The sequence below is a fragment of the Phyllobates terribilis genome, unplaced genomic scaffold (assembly GCF_046119375.1).
Source record: "Phyllobates terribilis strain yellow unplaced genomic scaffold, ASM4611937v1 Scaffold_13__5_contigs__length_258822181, whole genome shotgun sequence".
NCBI lineage: Eukaryota > Metazoa > Chordata > Amphibia > Anura > Dendrobatidae > Phyllobates > Phyllobates terribilis.
In genome coordinates, this window is record NW_027362773.1 from 44,664,219 (window position 1) to 44,685,499 (window position 21,281).

Consider the following 21,281-nt stretch of genomic DNA (forward strand, 5'->3'; position numbering starts at 1 on the left):
AGGGGGCCTAAGCTGACCCTAAGCTGGGGCCCTGACTAATCCCTCTACCTGGAGGTACTGTTAAAGGTACAGAGGTCCAGGCCGCCAGCGTAACCCCTATCTCCTGAGGATCCCTGCACCTAAGTAATCTAGTCCTGAGAAGGACCCCTGATCACAACAAAAGGGGACAGGTAATAATATGCCCACACTCAATACTTAGACGAACGAGACAGTACAAGGGTAAAACCAAAACCACCTTGCATACAAAAACTACACAACTACAACAGAGGGAACACCAACGGGAAAGGAGATAAATGATAAAGCGAGGAAGGGAAAAAACACTCCAAATACACTTAGCTCTGAAACTCCAAATACCACGATCCGCTCTGTTAGTCTGCATGAAATGCTTTCACCGACACTTCCCCCAACAGACCGGCAGGCATTTGAAGGAGTCCCACTACAGCAGCATTGATTGCAGCTGGGCGAGGCTGGACCTCGTCTAGCACAGAGAGAGAGAGAGTTAACTCCCTCACTGCCGAAAAACACAAAGCACCAAAAACTCAGCTGCGAGAAGTCAGGCTGTGTAATCGTGACGATCTTCGTGGCGACACACCCGTGACAAGGGACATGTTAAATCAAGTTGTGTCCACTAATTAGCATCACAGGTGTCTACAATCTTGTAATCAGTCAGTAGGCCTGTATATAGGGCTACAGATACTCACTGTGCTGTTTGGTGACATGGTGTGTACCATAGTCAACATGGACCAGAGGAAGCAAAGGAAAGAGTTGTCTCAGGAGATTAGAAAGAAAATTATAGACAAGCATGTTAAAGGTAAAGGTTATAAGACCATCTCCAAGCAGCTTGATGTTCCTGTGACACTTGCACATATTATTCAGAAATTTAAGATCCATGGGACTGTAGCCAACCTCCCTGGATGTGGCCGCAGGTGGAAAATTGATGACAAATCAAAGTGACGGATAATACAAATGGTAACAAAAGAGCCCAGGATAACTTCTAAAGAGATTAAAGCTGAACTTCAAGCTTAAGGAACATCAGTGTCAGATTGCACCATCCGTCGTTGTTTGATCCAAAGTGGACTTAATGGGAGATGACCAAGGAGAACACCATTGTTGAAAAAAAATCATAAAAAAACCAGACTGGAATTTGCCAAACTACATGTTGACGAGTCACAAAGCATCTGGGAGAATGTCCTATGGACAGATGAGACAAAAATGGAAGTTTTTGGCAAGGCACATCAGCTCTCTATTCACAGACAGAAAAATGAAGCATATCAAGAAAAGAACACTGTCCCTACTGTGAAACATGGAGGAGGCTCTGTTATGTTCTGGGGCTGCTTTGCTGCATCTGGCACAGGGTGTTTTGAATCTATGCAGGGTACAATGAAATCTCAAGACTATCAAGGGATTCTAGAGAGAAATGTGCTGCCCAGTGTCAGAAAGCTTGGTCTCAGTAACAGGTCATGGGTCTTGCAACAGGATAATGACCCAAAACACACAGGTAAAAACATCCAAGAATGGCTAAGAGGAAAATATTGGACTATTTTGAAGTAGCCTTCTATGAGATCTGACCTAATTCCTATTGAGCATCTTTGGAAAGAGCTGAAACATGCCGTCTGGAAAAGGCAACCTTCAAACACGAAACAACTGGAGCAGTTAGCTCATGAGGAGTGGGCCAAAATACCTGTTGAGAGGTGCAGAAGTCTCATTGACAGTTATAGGAATCGTTTGATTGCAGTGATTGCCTCAAAAGGTTGTTCAACAAAATATTAAGTTAAGAGTACCATCATTTCTGTCCAGGCCTATTTCATGAGTTTAATTTTTTTTTTAAATTCTGTGGAAGCAGGGTTGAAAAGCAATGTCTAACTTTCATTTGTTCATTTTCAAAGATTTTTAATTTATTATTACTTTTGTTAAATTCAAGTTATTTCTGTGACCATTGTGGGTTTTTCTTTCAGTAAACGAGCGGTTCAAACAATTTTGACCACGTGTGTAGATATAACGCTATAATACAAGAGAAGAAAATATGTAAAAACAACAACTCAAAAAAATAATAAAGGAAAAAACAACTTCATTTGTAGCAAAATATGTGAATTGATATGCTTTATATTTGAAAAAGGACATAAATCCATTGAGAAGCCACTAGGTAGACAGATAGTGCAGGAATTGGTAGTTTAAAGGGAAAGACATGTTGTTATCATGACTATCTTTTCCAGTTAACGATTCTCTGTCTGGATTCTTATTTATGAGACTCTATGCACCTTTTGAAACAGTTGGAATCCTGTATTTTTGCACGAAACACTTGGATTGTCTCCTTGGATGTGTAGCCCTGATATACAAACATCATTCATCAGTTTGGCATAGGTGCAATTGCTTTTTTTTCTGGACAAATAGCTTGAGGGACAGACTTCACAAATCTTTTCTTTTAGGCTGGCTAGACTTCATCTTGCACCAAAATTATTTCATTTTTGATTTTACCATTTACGAACAGATTTTTGTGACTATGATGGGTGTACAGAGTGCCCCCTCCGATGCCAACCTGATTTTAGATAAAAAGGGAGAGACTGCAAGTGCAAAAGGGTCTAACTTGGTAGGCAAGTTCAATTGAAGGAACATGTAACTGCTCACCTTTTAGGGCTATGACAACCACAACCGAGGAATAGAAGATAAAAATAGCTGCGGCAGCACCATCAGGACAGGAAACCTGCCATGTTAGCGTTTGTTTGGAAGATAGGAGTGGTGATCTGTGCTGCCGAGGAGAATTTCCAATAATAATCCAGAGGATGTGATGTAAGAAGCAAAGTGGTCTGTTCTCAATGTGTTTCAAAGTTGGACTAACTTCTTCATCAGGAGAACCACAGTAATGTATCATCAATAAAGGTCATGTTTTCACATCTACAGCATGTACCAAAAAAGATGGCGAATTACAAACTCTTACATTACTCTAGTTTTCATCCACCTCATCTAGGAGACAGTATATCAGTTGGACAGTTTCTTCCAGTGAGAAGAAATTGTAGTTCTGAATTAGACTTTAACTGTCACTCGAGCTCACAAAATGGTTTAAGGTAGGAGGTTATCTTCAAAGGGTTCTTTTTAAAATCTGCATGAAATCTAAGAACTTGAACAGAGAAATTACTTTTATAACTTGACATTGGATCGAACATACCAAAATGAGGTTATTAACTATGTGTAATATCAATGGCAGGATATTAGAGGGATTTTGGAGAAGAACTGAAACATTCTGCTGAACTATTCTATTTCCCCTCCTCTACGTATCTATAGTTGGCCACAATTGAATACAAGGAGAGCAATGAATCTTAAGTATTATCTGTCTCACAGACATTTTTTTATCTACAGTTTTCCTTGGAAGAAGAATTAGACTGGAAGGCTTCAATCCAAGATGATATTATAGAGTTTATCTACTCATCACACCAACCAGAAGATTTACAGATCCCTTGGACCAGAAATTATCCAAATTACATAAATGTAAACACATGATGGGGTGGCATAGTGTACGGTAGCCGGTACACTAACAGTTCAGTGTTACATTGATTTGGTTGTGGAACCAGTGGTCCAGCCACGTCTCCAATGTGTTCTAGGAGCCCTTTTTCATTTTAACTCCAGGCTGCATGTTGCTTGTGCTGTTGAGTGCAGCTTGCATGGCCTAAACGTGCTACCATGGCCTGCAGCACCTCCAGACTTGTCTCTCATCTGGCACATCTGGGACGTCATTGGTCGGCAATTGAAAAGGGAGCTGCCAGCAACAGATATTGATGATTTGCCCAAATGCATTCATTGTGGCAGAACATTCTTCAGACAACCATTAATAACCTCAATGATAGCAGCCAAGTCTTGTAAGTGCGGGAATTTCTGCATGTGGCGCTGAAACTCGATACTGAATAAATCAAGATCGTTTGAAAATTTTGTTTCCATTTCTTCATAATTTGCATATCATTAACATGTCTATCCATTCTGTGATTTCCATAATTACACAACTTTTCATTCTTTGCAGGGGCAGACATACCATTGGAGCAACCTGTGCAGCCACACAGGGGTCCAAGAGATAAGGGGGCCACTTCTACCTCAAAGCAGCAAGTCCCATATGTCACAGACACATTGAACTGCAAAGGGCCTGTTATAGCAGAAGATGAGGCCCCTCAAGTTCAAACACCCCATCTATGCTATATAAGCTTGACAGTTACTTTAGGTCAAAACAACAGCAGCTGTATGTTCCTTTCCTTGTATCAATAATGTGTCCTTGCCAGAAGATAACTTGGCCTTGCTAGCCAGATACGTCTAATTAAAAATGTTTCAAGGCATAAGAGAACAGAAACTAGTTTTCTTTAATGCTTGCGCAGCTAAATTGTATAATCGAACCATACATGGTAAATCCGTTTCCTGCCTCCAGGGTGCATATAAACCCTATGCTTTGTACATACATCTTGTCCTGTGTCTCACTCTCTCCGATATCGTAATCCAAGGATAGAAGACCCAGAATGCAGTGACGTCAGGCCCATACACTTTTCTTGCACAGGAACCCTCTTCTGTTTATGTCCGCCACTGCTTCTTGGTGTTACAATTTCAATGTTGAGGAGTTTATATATTATTTGTCTGTTATTTCAAATGTTTATTTTTGTTATTTGCATAATGATTTTATTCTTATAAGTGCGTCAACATTTTTGAATAGGGATATATTAATAGTGGCAACATAGAGTATATTTATAATTTGTGCACACTTTTATTACTGTTCATTTGCTTTATTCTACATGCATTAATTATTATCTCTTACCATTGCTCTTTTAAGGCCTCGGCCCAACTATCAGTATTCGGTCAGTATTTTTCTCAGGAGTGGGAGCCAAAACCAGGAGTCGGTGATAAATGCAGAATTGGTGACTTGTTTCTATTCTACCTTTTCTCTGATTGTTCCTCACCTGGTTTTGGCTCCCACTCCTGAGAAAAAATACTGACCAAATACTGATAGTGGGGCCGTGGCCTAATATGCACAAAGGTTCTAGTTTTCTAGAGAACGTGTAAATATCTTCTATCATGTGCCTAGCACAGGTCCTTTGTCACTCATGTTACTAGACACCGTGACCGTCTATAATGACATCCAACAGGACCTCTTACGCCTGTGCTGTTGTCTCTCTTGAGAAGCTGCGGTATCACACATAGAACCTTTGCAGCATGCTCTTATAGTGATGGCATAGACACCATGATCTCATCTTTTTCTTACTTTGAGCGTGTTGCTGACCCCCTCCCCTTTTCTAGTAATGGCGTCATAGGTCATTTTCTAAATAATTGTAACTAGTTAACATGATTTTTGTGCAATACTTATAGTCAATCTTTACAAGTACCCCTGAGGAAGCCACTGTGAGCAACGATACACATGGGATCTTCCCCTCCATCTCCCTGCTGATTACTATCTGTTCTACTTTGTACATTTTTCTTTGAGCACTAGCAATTATTTTGTACATAGGATTTTTGATTATTCCTTTAATTTTACTTATTGTAGTTTTTCCAGAGGATTCATTATTTCTGTTTTTATTGTATGGTATGAGGCAATGTTTTTTTATTTCTAATCAGGTGGTCACGCAGGGCCCCTGTATTGTAATCGTTGTGTGTTGGGTGGTATCTAACGATAACATGTTGTGAACTGGGTAATGGTCCGATGGCTAATTTTGGGGTGGGGGGAGTCATTGTTTTTATTTGCTATTAATTTGGTGATGTAAAAAAAAAATCTGTTACATTTTGCTATAAATAAAGTTGTTTTCCTATTATTATATTTCCTGGTCTTCTTCTCTTGTATTTTTCCATGTGTTTTCTTTTATCTAAAATCAAGTGCACAACCACCATTGATGGATGCCATAGCAATGCCATGATAGCACGTTTAGGCCACGCCGGGGGCTCACAGTAGCTGGAGCAACTTGCAGTTTGGTGTTGTCATGTTGAGAACCAGGGACACTTTGGAGAAATGGCAGTACTAGTTCCACAACCAAATCAATGTAATGCCGAGCTGTTAGTGTACCTGAAATGAAGACAAGAGGGGTCCAGCTACCATATGTTATGACCCCCCCAACACCAAAATGCCTGGATCAGGATCAGTGTGATGTTCCGTCATAACATTTCAGTGGTACGACCATTTCTCCATAGTGTCCTAGAAGCTATTTTTTAGCATGGCAACACCAGGCCACATGTCGTTCGTGCTACTGTGAGTAGCTTGAGTGGCCTAAATGTAATACCATGACCTGCAGCGTCTCCTGACTTGTCTCCCATTAAGCACATTAGTTACGTCATTGGGCAGCAAATGCAAAGAGCGCTTTTGGCAGCAGATCTTAATAATTTGCATGTTGAAGTGCACTCAGCATTGCAGAACATTCCTCAGACAACCATTAATAACCTCAATGATAGCAGTCAAGGCGAATAAGTGTGGGGATTTCTGCATGTGGTGCTCACACTTGATACTGAATAAATCAAGAAGTTTTGAAAATTTTGATTCCATTTTTCATAATTTGCTCACCATTAACATGTCTATCCATCCTGTGATTTTCATAATTCCAAGAAGTTTTTATTCTCAGTGTTGCCATTTAAATGTTGAGGAGTGTATGTTTAGATCAAAAGTATCCATCTTCAGCCTGCATATATATGGAGTATAGTCTGTCTAATGGTTTCCTCATAAACCAAAGTTAGAAAATATTAGAATAAAAGGGATTTTTGGTTCACTTCTTTTGTAGCTAATGAATTAGTAATCAAACTACAGAAATTCATTTTTTCTCATATCCTGATCCCAGGGACCTCGCAGTCAACATTTTGCTATTAGCTAAACATTGATTCTGAGTCATTGTCTGCAAACAAGAGTTCCAGTACTTCTGCTTTTGAAATAACAAGTCACCAATAAAATTATAATTTCTGATAGTAACTTATGTACAGTGAGACAGAAACAATACAAGAAGGAGAGAGAGCTGTATATATTACTATAAATAATAAATAAAATATATAATAATAATAAAATAATTGCAAGATAATCAAGCTAGAGTGCAGCAAAAAGTATTCCGATACATATGACGCACCCCCTGGGCCCAGGGGTACCCGGTGCCGGGCCGGTAGATGCTGGGGGTTGTAGTCACTGTGGCGGTGACCTGGTCCGTGAGCCAGGGCGGTCAATCCAAGGGTAATTTATGTATAGGTTTATAATGTCCGATTATGCCACCTGTGGAGTGCGGTTAATAGAGACCGCCGCTGCGGAACAGTCCTCTGAAGCTGGTGGTTTTGCAGCAAGGGTGGTATAACTCCCCACAGGAAGAGTTAGCTTCAGGGCAGTGTGTGTGGATGATGGTGGTTGTTGTGCAGGGAGTCAATAATAAACACAGAGTCAGTGTGATGCAGTCCTAGGGTCTTTACTGATGACACTTTAGACAGGCCTGGACTGGAGTACTGGCTAGTGATAAGAGTCCGGTCAGCCTGGAAGCAAGCATAGAGTCCTCCTTGCCAGGTGGAGTTGTAGGCCTGCCGTTCTTACTATACTCTTTGGCTTTTCTGCTTGTAGCTGCGTTGTAGCCCACGTCCCTGAGTGTAATGTGCGGTGCTCACCCGTATGGCTGGCAGCTCGGGCCTTGTGGATGCCTCGCTCATCTTTGGCGGTGCTGGTCCCTCTGTGCTGCTGAGCCTCGGGGCGTCTGATGGGGGCCAGGAGACCTGCAATCTCCTGCCCTGCGGTATCTGCTGCTGGGTCTGGAATCCCTCACAGCCTCGGACTCCGGTGTCCGGTTCTCTGTGTAGCTCAGCTAGGACGAGCTTCCTCAGCTCCAGTCCCTAGCTCCTCTCTCTTCAATATCCTAAACTCAACTCCCTGCACTAAGCTAAACTAACCCCGCATCCAGATCCAGTTGCCAAGGGGAGGGTCCTCCCCTTGCTGGTCTAGAGCCAGGAAGTGTTGCATGCATTGTGTACCTGGCTAAAAGAACTCCTGCTTGCTTCCAGGTATGGCATTACCTCTTTTGAGGGAAGCAATGCCACTGTGGCAACCAGACCCTTGGGGTGCCACACATACACTCCTCAACCTTGAAATTGCTACATCAAGAATAAAAATTGGACAAATTATTAAAATCATAGGCTGGATAGGCATGTTAATGATATGGAAATGATGACAAAAAGAGAAAAAATTTCAAAACATTTCGATATATTCAGTATTGAGTATGAGTGCTATGCACCTGGCATACTACCAATGAGATTATTAATGTTGAGGAATATTTTGCTACTCTGAATGCACTTGGAAATGCAAATCATCAAGATCCAAATTATTAAGGCGCCTTTACAATTGCCGACCAGTGATGACCCAGATGTGCTCAAGGGAAGGCAAGTCCAGAGACGATGCAGACCATGGTAGCACGTTTAGGCCACACAGGCTGCTTCCAATAGCATGAGCAACATGTGACCTATTGTTGTCATGTTGAAAAACGTCTCCTGGGACGCTTTAGAGAATTGGCCATACCACTGCTTCCATGAGCAAATCAATGTAACGCCCAGCTGCTAGTGTCTATTGATTTTGTGATTTTCATGACTCCATGACTTTTCCATCTAAGTGTTGCAATTTCAATGTTGATAATGGTATATAGTTTCACTTCAACTTATTTGTAGGTAGTCCAGTACTATGATCAATTGTGACAATTAGGTTAAAAACTATATTACACATGATATGCAGAAGACCTGGACTAACTGCAGCCTGCAGGCCACATCCAGCCCTTTGAGTGTTCCTGTCCAACCCATGGACTGTAACAACCAGAGGGCTAGAAACAATGGCATACCACACCACACGGCTCCTCTTCTTGCACCATATGCAATGACATGCACCATATGCAATGACATAACTAGATTGCACCTGCTGAGTGAGGCCTCAGTCTACATGCTACACAAAGTGGAGCAGCACATCAAGAGAACGGTAATAGGTGAGTTGCCTTTTTTTACTATCAGTCAGTATTTATATAGGAAAACTAGGGGCATCATACCTAGTGGGGAACAGTGGGTCCATCATATTGGGAGTGTGTGTGTGTCTGTATTTGTGTGTGTGTGTGTGTGTGTGTATGTGTGTGTGTGTGTGTGTGTGTGTGTGTGTATGTGTGTTGAAGCTGTGTGGGTCTCATGGCTGTGTGGGGAGTAGTGTTGAGCCACCCCCGTAGTGTTCGAGTTCGGTTCGGTTCGTCGAACACCCGTGTGTTCGCCGAACTGTTCGTCGAACTGTTCGTCGAACACCTTCGAACACCGTTAAAACCAATGGCAGGCAAACAAAAACACATAGAAACACATAGAAAACACCTTCAAAGGTGTCCAAAAGCTGACAAACTGCTCAGAAGACACAACTAACACATGGAAAAGTGACAAGTACATATAGTCATGCGAAAAGAAAAGAGGTGGAGGAGTAAAAGGAGGGGGAGACACAGATATAGGCATGTCATGCCCTTCTAAAATCCAAAAAGTGAGAAGCCGACACGGCCAGTCCGCTCCTGCCCGTGCCACCTCCGTGTCGCCGGGTTTGTGCCAGAGCCGCGGTGAACCCTGACGGCCAGCCCCCCTCTCCCAATACTGGTGCCTGTCCGCTGGTGGGTCGAGAGAGCCCCCCTGTGGTGGAGGCAGCTCTAAGCTTTTTAATTTAAATTGTCCCTCTAATTTGAATGAATACACTTTAAATCCATTTACAAGGATCTATTGGAGGGCAAGTCTCATGCCAGCAGCCGCGTAATTCCAGCTCCAGTAGCGTCCACTAAAGCTGCTGCAGTTAAAAAGCTTTTATAAGGATCGAGCTCGGCTGTCCACCGCAAGGCATCCTAGTGCCAGTCCCAGCCCCTATGCCTTGGGGTGCCTCCTGATGCTCTTCACTAAGTATCCCGTGGTCCCGAAGCATTTCCTTTGAAAAAATTAAGTGTCCAAACTACAGGTGGTGTAGCTTGCTTAACAGCCGGGATAATCCGCTGACTAGCAGACACTGCTACTAGGCACAAAGTATTTCCTGGGCTAGATGCAGTTAAAAATTTGTAAGTAGATACTCTCGTTGGATGCTGAGAAAGCATTCCATAGAGTCTCCTGGCACGCCATATATGATTCTCTTAAAAAGCTTGGGGTAGGGGTCTAGGGGACCCTTTTATAGCCAAAATCACGGCCCTGTATCACAATACGTCACCTAGGCTGAAGATAAATGGAACTGTAGCACCGAGGGCTCGGTTGCTACAGACGTATTGCACCTCACCCAGAGGTGTGATATCTCACTCTCAGATAAGGATGGAGTGTGGATCAGGACCCGACACCTGCATGCATTACACCACATTGCCGTGGGGCAGGGCGACCAATATGCCCCTGAGATGGGCACGACAGTCCCTGTACCTGGCTGGAGTGGGGGGAGGGAACACTGAGGAAGGGGAACCCTGCAGTGCAGGAGCAGGGAGGAAGCAGTTCCTGGGTGCATTGAGAAGGGAGTATAAAAGGTGGGCACCATCTTAGTTCAGTGCAGAGAAGTCTGAGCAGAAGTGGCAGGGAGCAGGGGCTCTGCATGAGCTCTGCTCCGGAGGCGGGCCTAGTAACAGAGGCCCAGGCCTGCAAGAGGGAGAAGGAAGGAAGAGGAGCGGAGAAGGCTCCAGGAACGAGGAATGAAGGGATCCCAGGGGTGCGGACGGGCGAGTCGCCACCGCACGCCCGAATCCACCTGCGTGGAGGGGTCAGGCCAAAGGGGGAGACCGGTCCCCGAACTAGTGGAGGCAGGAAACGACCCTCAGCTAGAAACCGGAGGCTCTGACATTTTATGTGGCGCAGCCCCTTGCTCCACCCGCTAGGAAGGCACCACATAGGGTCAGGGAAACTGGCGCCAAGTTTACCAAGAGGAGGCCCGAGGCAGCCGGACAGAAGTGTTGGTAAGAAAGGCCAGACAAAGGACACACAAAGGGGGTCCTGTGAAGCGCTCCAAAGTTATCTGGGAGTTGTCTGAGCCCCTCACCTGGTGAGCACAGTACGACGTGGGCAGCCGTTACCTGCAGACGTGGTCTGGATAATAAGAACTGTGAGTAAAGGCCCTGAACTGCATCACTGACTCCGTGTCGTTACTGCTGCTGCCCTGCACCATCACCCCCATCCTCCGCATACACTGCCCTGAGGCTATACTCCTCCCGTGGGGAGTTATGCTACGCTCTGCTGCACCCACAACACCAGCCTTAGCGGTCTGCCCTGTAGCGGCGGTTCACTCTGACCGCAATCCACGGGTGGCGTAGTCGGACATTTAAACATCAAAACCACATAAATAGTTCCGCCACTGGTTTGACCGCCCTGAGCCACGGAACCGGATCGCCGCCACGAAGACTACAACCACCAGCATCCACCAAAAAGGGTCCGGCTCCGGGTGTCCCAAGGCCCAGGGGGTGCGTCAGAACATTTTCATCACCTTTCACAATCACCAATGGGACAAGGCAGGGATGTCCTCTGTCCCCTCTCTTATACATCCTAGTGACGGAGCACCTGCTCTCATCAATTCGCCATAACCCCAATATTAGGTGGATTGAGGTGGGAGGCACCGAGTACAAGTGCTCTCTATTTGCTGATGATGTCCTAGTATATATCACTCAATCACATATATCCATCCCTGCTGTTATGGCTGAAATAGATCACTTTGTTACATGGTAAAATTTTAAAATCAATGCAGCGAAGTCTGAGGCCCTCGATGTCTCCCTCCCTAAATCCATATAGGATTCCATCCAGTCCAACTTTCCCTTTGCCTGGCCCTCACAGGGTATCAAATACTTAGGAATTCCTATTCATAGAGACCTCTCCCATCTATGTTATCTTAATTTTGGGCCCTTTATTGAACAATTCCATACAGACCACGGTTGGCAAGTTAGAACTGTAAGATTCACTACGTGAACCACTGGTGTTTTGTGGAAAAGCACATGTACACCGCGTTCCAAATTATTATGCAAAAAGTGTTTAGGAGTGATAAGGGAAGAATTTGTTTGTTTGTCAGTTAAACTCATTGATGGTGATGTGTGTCAGGGCTCTTTATATCACTGTAAGCAATTGCAGACACCTGTGCTAATTAGTTTGGCAGGTGTGTCCAATGAAAGGCAAGACTACTTAAGAAGGCTCTCTCACATTATTAAGCAGCCTACATTTTCTGCCAAAATGGGAAAGAAAAAGGATGTGTCGGCTGCTGAGAAGCAACAAATTGTGGAGTGTTTAGGTCAAGGCATGACTACAATCAACATTGTGCGATGATCAGGATGAAGTGTCTTGGCAATCAAGAAGTATGTAGCTGATTCACAGTACACACGTGTGCGTGCTGATAAGGGCAAATTGAGGACTCTTTCCTACAGGCAATTACGTCAGGTTGAAACAGCAGCGGCAAAAAAGCCTTGTCATAGCAGCAGACAAGTTTTTGAAGCTGCTTGTGCCTCCAACGTCCCCCGAACAACAAGATGCAGGGTCCTTCAGAGGTTTGCAGCTGTGCATATGCCATCCTGTCGACCTCCTCTATCCACTTCACACAAGCAGAAACGGCTCCAGTGGGCCAAACATTACATGAAGACTGATTTCAAAACTGTTTTGTTCACGGATGAGTGCCGTGCAGCGCTCGATGGTCCAGATGAATGGAGTGGAGGATGGCTGGTTGATGGACACCCCACGCAAACACGGCTACAGCGCCAACAAGGAGGAGGTGGAGTAATGTTTTGGGCTGGAATCATGGGGAGAGAGATTGTCGGCCCCTTTAGGATCCCTGAAGGCGCTAAAGATGAACTCCATAATGTATGTGGATTTTCTCAAACAGCACTTCCTGCCATGGTTCAAGAAGAAGAACCGTGTATTTCACAGCAAGATCATTTTTCTGCATGATAATGCACCATCTCATGCTGCACATAAAACATCTGCATCTCTGGCTGATATGGGCATAAAAGGGGACAAACTTATGGTGTGACCCCCATGCTCCCCTGACCTCTACCCCATTCAGAACCTTTGGAGCATCATTAAAAGGAGTGTCTATGATGGCGGGAGGCAGTTCACATCTAAGCAACAGCTCTGGGAGGGTATTCTGTCCTCATGCAAAACAATTGAAGCAGAAACCATCCAAAACCTGACAAATTCAATGGACGAGAGAGTTCAGAAGCTCCTTTCGAACAAGGGGTCCTATGTGAAAATGTAACATCACCTAGAATAAAGTTTTGAGTTGAAAACTGTTTGATTTCAGTTTCTAACAACCTGCTAATGCTTATAATTTCAAAAATGACCATTTTTTTGGTCTTTATTAAAATGAAAAGGTTGATCGAAAAGTTTGGGGGATCTAAGAGTGTGGCAACCCAGTAGTCATGATTACTTCGAATTCTGACAATATGAGGGTCATGCTGCAGGTAGTGCAGCAAGAAGGCACTTATGTGTCTTGCGCATCTCGGAGCCCCAAAATTATTTTCCGGGCTAGATGCAGCTAAAAATTATTTTTAATTTTAAATCTGGTGAAGCTTATTATAGATGGCCTAATAGGATCAGTGCTGCACACTGCTACAAAGCCCAAATTATTTTCCAGTCAAGATACAGATAAACATGATTAGTAATTTGAAAGCTTAAAACGGTTGGTAGGGTGATTTTAACCAATCATCAAGCTTTTACTCTCCCCAGGATGACACAGGGGTAGAAAAGTCGTTTCGGATCCATGATTTGTTCATCTTTATGAACGTGAGTCTGTCTACATTATCAGTGGAGAGCCGTGTGCGCTTATCTGTCAGCACACCACCAGCAGCGCTGAACACACGTTCAGACAGAACGCTGGCTGCGGGGCATGACAAGATCTCCAAGGCGTAAGTGGCTAGCTCCGGCCATTTATCCAGATTGGAAGCCCAAAAAGAGCAAGGGTCCAGTGACACAGTCGTGGCTTCAATGTTTACTTGGAGATACTCCTGTACCATCGTCTCTAGGCGTTGACTATGTGTCAGACTTCTTGTCTCCTGTGGCCTTGCAAAGGATGGGCTAAAAAAGTGGTGAAATGATTCCGCAAAATTGATGTTACCAGCAGATACTGTGGTTCTGTTACGGTTTGAGTGCTGAACACTTGACGGTCCCACGGTTGGCAAGTTGGAACTGTGAGATTCACTACGTGCACCACTGGTATTTTGTGGAAAAGCACATGTAAGATTCTGCAACAGTCTCTGCTGATACTCCTGCATGCGTGCATCCCTTTCTATGGCAGGAATAATTTCTGCAAATTTACTTTTGTACCGGGGATCTAACAGTGTGGCAACCCAGTAGTCAGGATTATTTCTAATTCTCACAATTCGAGGGTCATGTTGCAGGTAGTGCAGCAAGAAGGCACTCATGTGTGTTGCGCATCCAGGAGCACCAAGTCCCTGTTGTGTTGGTGGCGAGGTAACAATCATGCTTCCTTCCTCTGTCCTCTCCCCCCAACCTCGCACAACAGAAATGTGATCAAGGTCTCCCTCATCTGATGAGTCTTCCATCAGTTCGTCCTCCACTTCTTCCTGGGCTCCTGCACCTTCCTCACTAGTTTGGCTGCTACCATGCGCCCTGGTAAAACCATCTCCCCCACCCTCACATGCCTGCCGCCTTGGTGCTGCCGACCGTCTGGACCTTGCAGATGTTAGCCCTTCCGCATACAACTCCTCCTCCTCTACTTCCTCCACCTCCTCTTGTGCCACCACCTGACTCCGAATTCTGTTTAACATGTGCTCCAGCATGTAAATCACCGGAATAGTCATGCTGATAATGGCATCGTCAGCACTAAACATCTTCGTCGCCATTTCAAAACTGTGCAGAAGGGTGCATAGGTTCCTGATCTGAGACCACTCCTCCAGCGTGATTTGCCCCACCTCTGAATCTCGTTGGCCCAGGCTATACGTCAGAACGTATTGCACCAGGGCTTGTCGGTGCTGCCACAGTCGCTGCAACATGTGCAGAGTTGAATTCCACCGGGTAGGCACATCGCATTTTAGCCGGTGAAGTGGCAGGCCCAACGACTTCTGTAGAGATGTAAGTCGCTGAGCTGCGGGATGCGAACGGCGGAAGTGAGCACACAGCGACCGTGCCCTCTGCAGAAGGCCATCTAGTCTGGGATAGTGGGCTAAAAATTGCTGGACAACCAGGTTCAACACGTGAGCCATACAAGGCACGTGTGTGACATTGCCCCGGCGAAGGGCCGCACCCAGGTTTGCAGCATTGTCGCACACGGCCTTCCCTGGTTTCAGGTCCAGTGGAGACAACCATTCATGAAATTGGTTCTCCAGAGCTGACCACAACTCCTCAGCTGTGTGACTCACATTTCCCAGACATTTCAATGTAAAAACCGCCTGATGACGTTGAGCCCTACTGCCAGCATAGTAAGGAGGTGTGCAGGATCCCTTCTGCGCAGTTAGAAAGCTTGTGGCATGACCAGACAGGCTTTGGGTGCAGGTGGAAGACCGAGAGGAGGTTGAGGAGGCAGAAGCAGTGGAGGAACTTTGACATAAAGAGGATTGACGCACAACTCGTGGGGACGGCAAGACTTGGACAGCAGCCCCTTGTCCTGCTGTCACCATAGTTACCCAGTGCCCAGTCAGCGACATGTAACGCCCCTGTCCATGCCTACTCGTCCAAGTGTCTGTGGTGAAATGCACCCTGTCACACACAGAGTTTCTCAAAGAAGCGGTGATGTTGTGTGCGACATGCTGGTGGAGCGCAGGCACACCTTTCTTTGAGAAGTAGTGCCGACTGGGCATCTGGTACTGGGGCACTGCGACGGACATAAGGTCTCGAAAATCCTCTGTGTCCACCAGGCGGAAAGGCAGCATTTCTGTAGCCAAGAGCTTGCAGATGGTGAAATTCAACCTCTTAGCTTTCTCATGGCTAGGAGGAAATGGTCTTTTACTTGTCCACATCTGAGGGACCGAGGGCTGGCTATTGTGCTTAGACGGGGTTGATAAGGGTGTCCCCGGCAAACTGCCAGTCTGTGAGGAAGATGCAGGCGGACATGTTAGGTTGCCTTGATCCAAAGGTGGTGCTATCGATGTCGGACAGCGCTCAACACCAGCTGGTGTTACCACCTCCAAAGAAAATGATGACCTGCCAATCACGCTGGCTGTTGCGGGTAAAGAGGTGGCAGGTCTGCGCCCCAAAACAGGTGTGACTGCTGTCCCCCCAGTCACAGAGGATGAAGAGGCCGCGGATGCACAAGATATGGCAGACGGTGATTGGCCCGGCCGGCTAGGCCGCATTGTAGCACACTGAGCTTCCCACTGCAACTTATGCTTCATGTCCATGTGCCGGTTCATGCATGAAGTACTCAAACTATGTATTTTTTGGCCTCTACTTAGCTTTTGCTGACAAATGTTACAGATAACACGAGTTGGGTCATCTTTATCGATCTGAAAAAATGCCCAGGCTATGCAAGGCTTAGCACCCATGCGACCTGAAGAGCCACCACGACTTGTGGTGAGAGGCAGAGTTGTGTTTGAGGATGCAGTTGTTGACGTGCTTCCAGTACTACGTCTCTGTCCAGGAAGGCGCAACCTGACCTCGTCGTCACTAGCATCTTCCTCCACCTCCTCTGCTGACCTCATCTCTTGGCTGACTGTGGGTTGACAGTAAGTGGGATCTCCGACCTCATCATCATCACCCTGTGCGTTATCACACCCGTCGTCCTCAGAGCCAACCTGTTCCTGCCCTGACAAAAAACTAAAGTTGTCGCTCCAATCAGGTATTTGAGTCTTATCATCGTCTTCCTCATTGTCTCCACCAACAGGAGTTACAGTTTGGGAATGAGGGTCTACATTATGGTCAGAACCTTCTGCGTCTGGTCCTGGATCTGACTCATAAAGATTCTGGGCATCAGTGCAGATCATTTCCTCGTCTGGATTCACAGAAGCGCTGGAGTCGACCTCTGATTCCCAGGCTATAGTATGAGTAAACAGCTCTGCAGACTCAACCATCTGTTCTACCTCATACTCAGACGGGCAGCTGGAGATTTGGGAGCTGTGAGGAAGCAAGTGCGATTTGGGTGACACCTTTGAGGACTGGAGTATTTGTGATGTTGAAGTTGATGTGGAGGAGAGCCCACTTAAAGGAGCACTTGATATCCGTTGAAGCACCTGCTGTTTTTGTGCCTCATCTGGAATTTGTAGCGATTGGCGTGGCCGTAAGAAAGGGATCTTATCACATTGTCCGCTAAAAGAAGTAGACATTTTAGTTTGACTGGAAGATGGTCTTTCTTCTGCACCTACCCCACGGACACAACCTTTTTTCCCCTTCCCAACACGCCTATTCCCCTTTCCACCAGCAGCAGGCCTTTTTCCACTCATTTTGGTGGTTAACTAATTCACAACTCTGGAGTTGTTTGCACAAAAAAACAATGGATGGTAACCGAGCAGAGCTGAGTGGCCAAACTGTGGTATTAGGCCAAAACTATTGGCTGGGCTAGATGCAGAAAAAAATTATTTTTAATTTGCAACCTGATGGAGGTCAGTATAGATGGACTAATAGACCAAGTCCCACACACTGCTAGAAGCCCAAATATTTTTTCAGAGCTAGATGCAGAAAAAAATTATTTTTAATTTGCAACCTGATGGAGGTCAGTATAGATGGACTAATAGACCAAGTCCCACACACTGCTAGAAGCCCAAATATTTTTTCAGAGCTAGATGCAGAAAAAAATTATTTTTAATTTGCAACCTGATGGAGGTCAGTATAGATGGACTAATAGACCAAGTCCCACACACCGCTAGAAGCCCAAATATTTTTTCAGAGCTAGATGCAGAAAATTTTTTTATTCAATTTGCAACCTGATGGAGGTCAGTATAGATGGACTAATAGACCAAGTCCCACACACTGCTAGAAGCCCAAATATTTTTTCAGAGCTACATGCAGAAAAAAATATTTTTAATTTGCAACCTGATGGAGGTCAGTATAGATGGACTAATAGAACAAGTCCCACACGCTGCTAGAAGCCCAAATATTTTTTCAGAGATAAATGAAGAAAAAAATTATTTTTAATTTGCAACCTGATGGAGGTCAGTATAGATGGACTAATAGACCAAGTCCCACACACTGCTAGAAGCCCAAATATTTTTTCAGAGCTAGATGCAGAAAAAAAATATTTTTAATTTGCAACCTGATGGAGGTCAGTATAGATGGACTAATAGACCAAGTCCCACACACTGCTAGAAGCCCAAATATTTTTTCAGAGCTAGAAGCAGAAAAAAATTATTTTTAATTTGCAACCTGATGGAGGTCAGTATAGATGGACTAATAGACCAAGTCCCACACACTGCTAGAAGCCCAAATATTTTTTCAGAGCTAGATGCAGAAAAAAATTATTTTTAATTTGCAACCTGATGGAGGTCAGTATAGATGGACTAATAGACCAAGTCCCACACACCGCTAGAAGCCCAAATATTTTTTCAGAGCTAGATGCAGAAAATTTTTTAATTCAATTTGCAACCTGATGGAGGTCAGTATAGATGGACTAATAGACCAAGTCCCACACACTGCTAGAAGCCCAAATATTTTTTCAGAGCTAGATGCAGAAAATTTTTTTATTCAATTTGCAACCTGATGGAGGTCAGTATAGATGGACTAATAGACCAAGTCCCACACACTGCTAGAAGCCCAAATATTTTTTCAGAGCTAGATGCAGAAAAAAATTATTTTTAATTTGCAACCTGATGGAGGTCAGTATAGATGGACTAATAGACCAAGTCCCACACACTGCTAGAAGCCCAAATATTTTTTCAGAGCTACATGCAGAAAAAAATTATTTTTAATTTGCAACCTGATGGAGGTCAGTATAGATGGACTAATAGAACAAGTCCCACACGCTGCTAGAAGCCCAAATATTTTTTCAGAGATAAATGAAGAAAAAAATTATTTTTAATTTGCAACCTGATGGAGGTCAGTATAGATGGACTAATAGACCAAGTCCCACACACTGCTAGAAGCCCAAATATTTTTTCAGAGCTAGATGCAGAAAAAAATTATTTTTAATTTGCAACCTGATGGAGGTCAGTATAGATGGACTAATAGACCAAGTCCCACACACTGCTAGAAGCCCAAATATTTTTTCAGAGCTAGATGCAGAAAAAAATTATTTTTAATTTGCAACCTGATGGAGGTCAGTATAGATGGACTAATAGACCAAGTCCCACACACCGCTAGAAGCCCAAATATTTTTTCAGAGCTAAATGCAGAAAAAAATTATATTCAGTTTGCAACCTGATGGAGGTCAGTATAGATGGACTAATAGAATGATGCTATGCCCAAAAGATTTTACTTCACTAGGTGCAGTAAAAAAATTGGTATTCTATACACAGGTGGTATATCTTGCAACACAGATAGGCTACTCCACTGACTAACACACTCTGCAATAGGCCAAAAAGGATTAGCTTTGCTAGATTCAGCCAAATGCTGTGAAAAAAACTTGCACAGCACTGGCACAGACCTGCCTGGCAAAAACTGATAGGAACTGATGTAACCTAGTCCTGAAAAGGACTCCAATTACAATTAGTCTTTACTCCCACAATCTATCTATTTAAGAGCACAGACCTGCCTGATAAAAGTCGTAGGAAATGCTGTAACCTAGTCCTTAAAAGGACTGCAATCACAACTATTCCCTACTCCCAAGCTATCTGTATATTTGTGCGAAAATTGGCTTGAAATTAACAAGGTATAGCGCACACAGCAACAGCGGTGCCGTCTAACACGCAGCTGCAGCAGTGAGAAAATGGTGGCGATGGGGAAAATGGCTTGGTCTTATAGGGCAAGGACATGTGACATACACTGCCAATCACACATGCCCTTGCTTGTGTGAAAAAAAGCACTTCGCTCCGTGTGTGCGCTGCTGATAGGCTGACAGATTGCACCTCCCCACTGCAAATGCGGGAAAGAGAAAAAAAAATGGAGATCTTCATTGTTCCTGCAGAGATCCATCCCCTGCCCCTCCCCCCGCCCCGCTGTACACTCAAACTGCGTATTAACATTAATTTTCATCATTACTGAGAAAAAATCCAGTTATGATTTTGGTGCACGAACAGTTATCGAACATAACCTCGAACAGCCGAATTTTTCTCAAATTGTTCGTGTTCGCCGACCGGCTCGAACACCGCCCAAAACAGCTCGAATTTGAGATTGGCGAACAGTTCGAGTAGAACAACGCTCATCTCTAGTGGGGAGTTTTGAGGGCATCATACTGTATGTTGGGAGCTGTGGGGGAATTATACTCTGTGAACAGCTGTGTGGAATCATACTGTGTGGTGGCTGTGGGGGCATCATGCTCTGTCACCTGGGAAGCTGTGGGGACATCATATTGTGTGTGCGGGGGATTGTGGGGGCCATTATACTATGAGTAGAGCCATGGGGAAATTATACTGTGTAGGAGGTTGTGAGCATATTAATCTATGTGGAAGGCATTGAGTAATCATACAGTGTGTAGGGGGGATTTGGGGACATCATATTGTGTAGGAGTGACTGGGGGAATCATGCTATGTAGGGAACTGTGGGGGCATCATACTGTGTGGGGGTATCATACTGTGTGGAGGGAGCTGTTGATTAAGGTACATCTATACTTAGCATATACACTTAAACCTAAATATCAGAATCAGTATGGTTTACTGATTTTTAAAACCTTATTAAAAGGCCGCAAATTATATGGTTTTGATTAGCTGGTCCTATTAAGAATATGTGTTAAATTAAGCCCTAATGTAAAATATATTATCAGTAGTAGCTAGTAAACAAACTTAATTCTGCTCAACAATAAAAACTAATTTTCTAACGATAATATTAATATTGAACAAAATTAGGATCAGCGTGTTGGTTTGGCCCTCCACAACAGTTATGGTCTCATATGGCCCCTTGGGAAAATTAATTGGGTACCCTTGGAATATAGAATAAGTGCAATCATTCCATTCTCTCACTTCTTACACAGAAGATAGGATCTCTATAGCAAATATCATACTGAGCCCCCATTTCAGTGCTGGACTCAGGGACCATCTGAGATCCAGATACTGGTGTAGCACAGCGCTATTGTTTTTACTGCCAAATAGTGGGGAGCAACGCTGTGCAGGGAACTGCAGCTAGCTGAATTAACTGAAATGGGGCAGCGCTGCAGTTTTTTGCTTACATGGGGACTACCGTGCAGTGAAAAAGCAAGGAGTGCAGTGTTACAGCAGAGCTGCATCCCCCTCATTCTCAGGATCAATTAGTGTTATATCACAGTAAAACTAGTTGGGTTGGTCCAGCAGTTCTAGGAAAGCGAGGTTTCTGGTTTTGCCAAGATATGTCAGCAC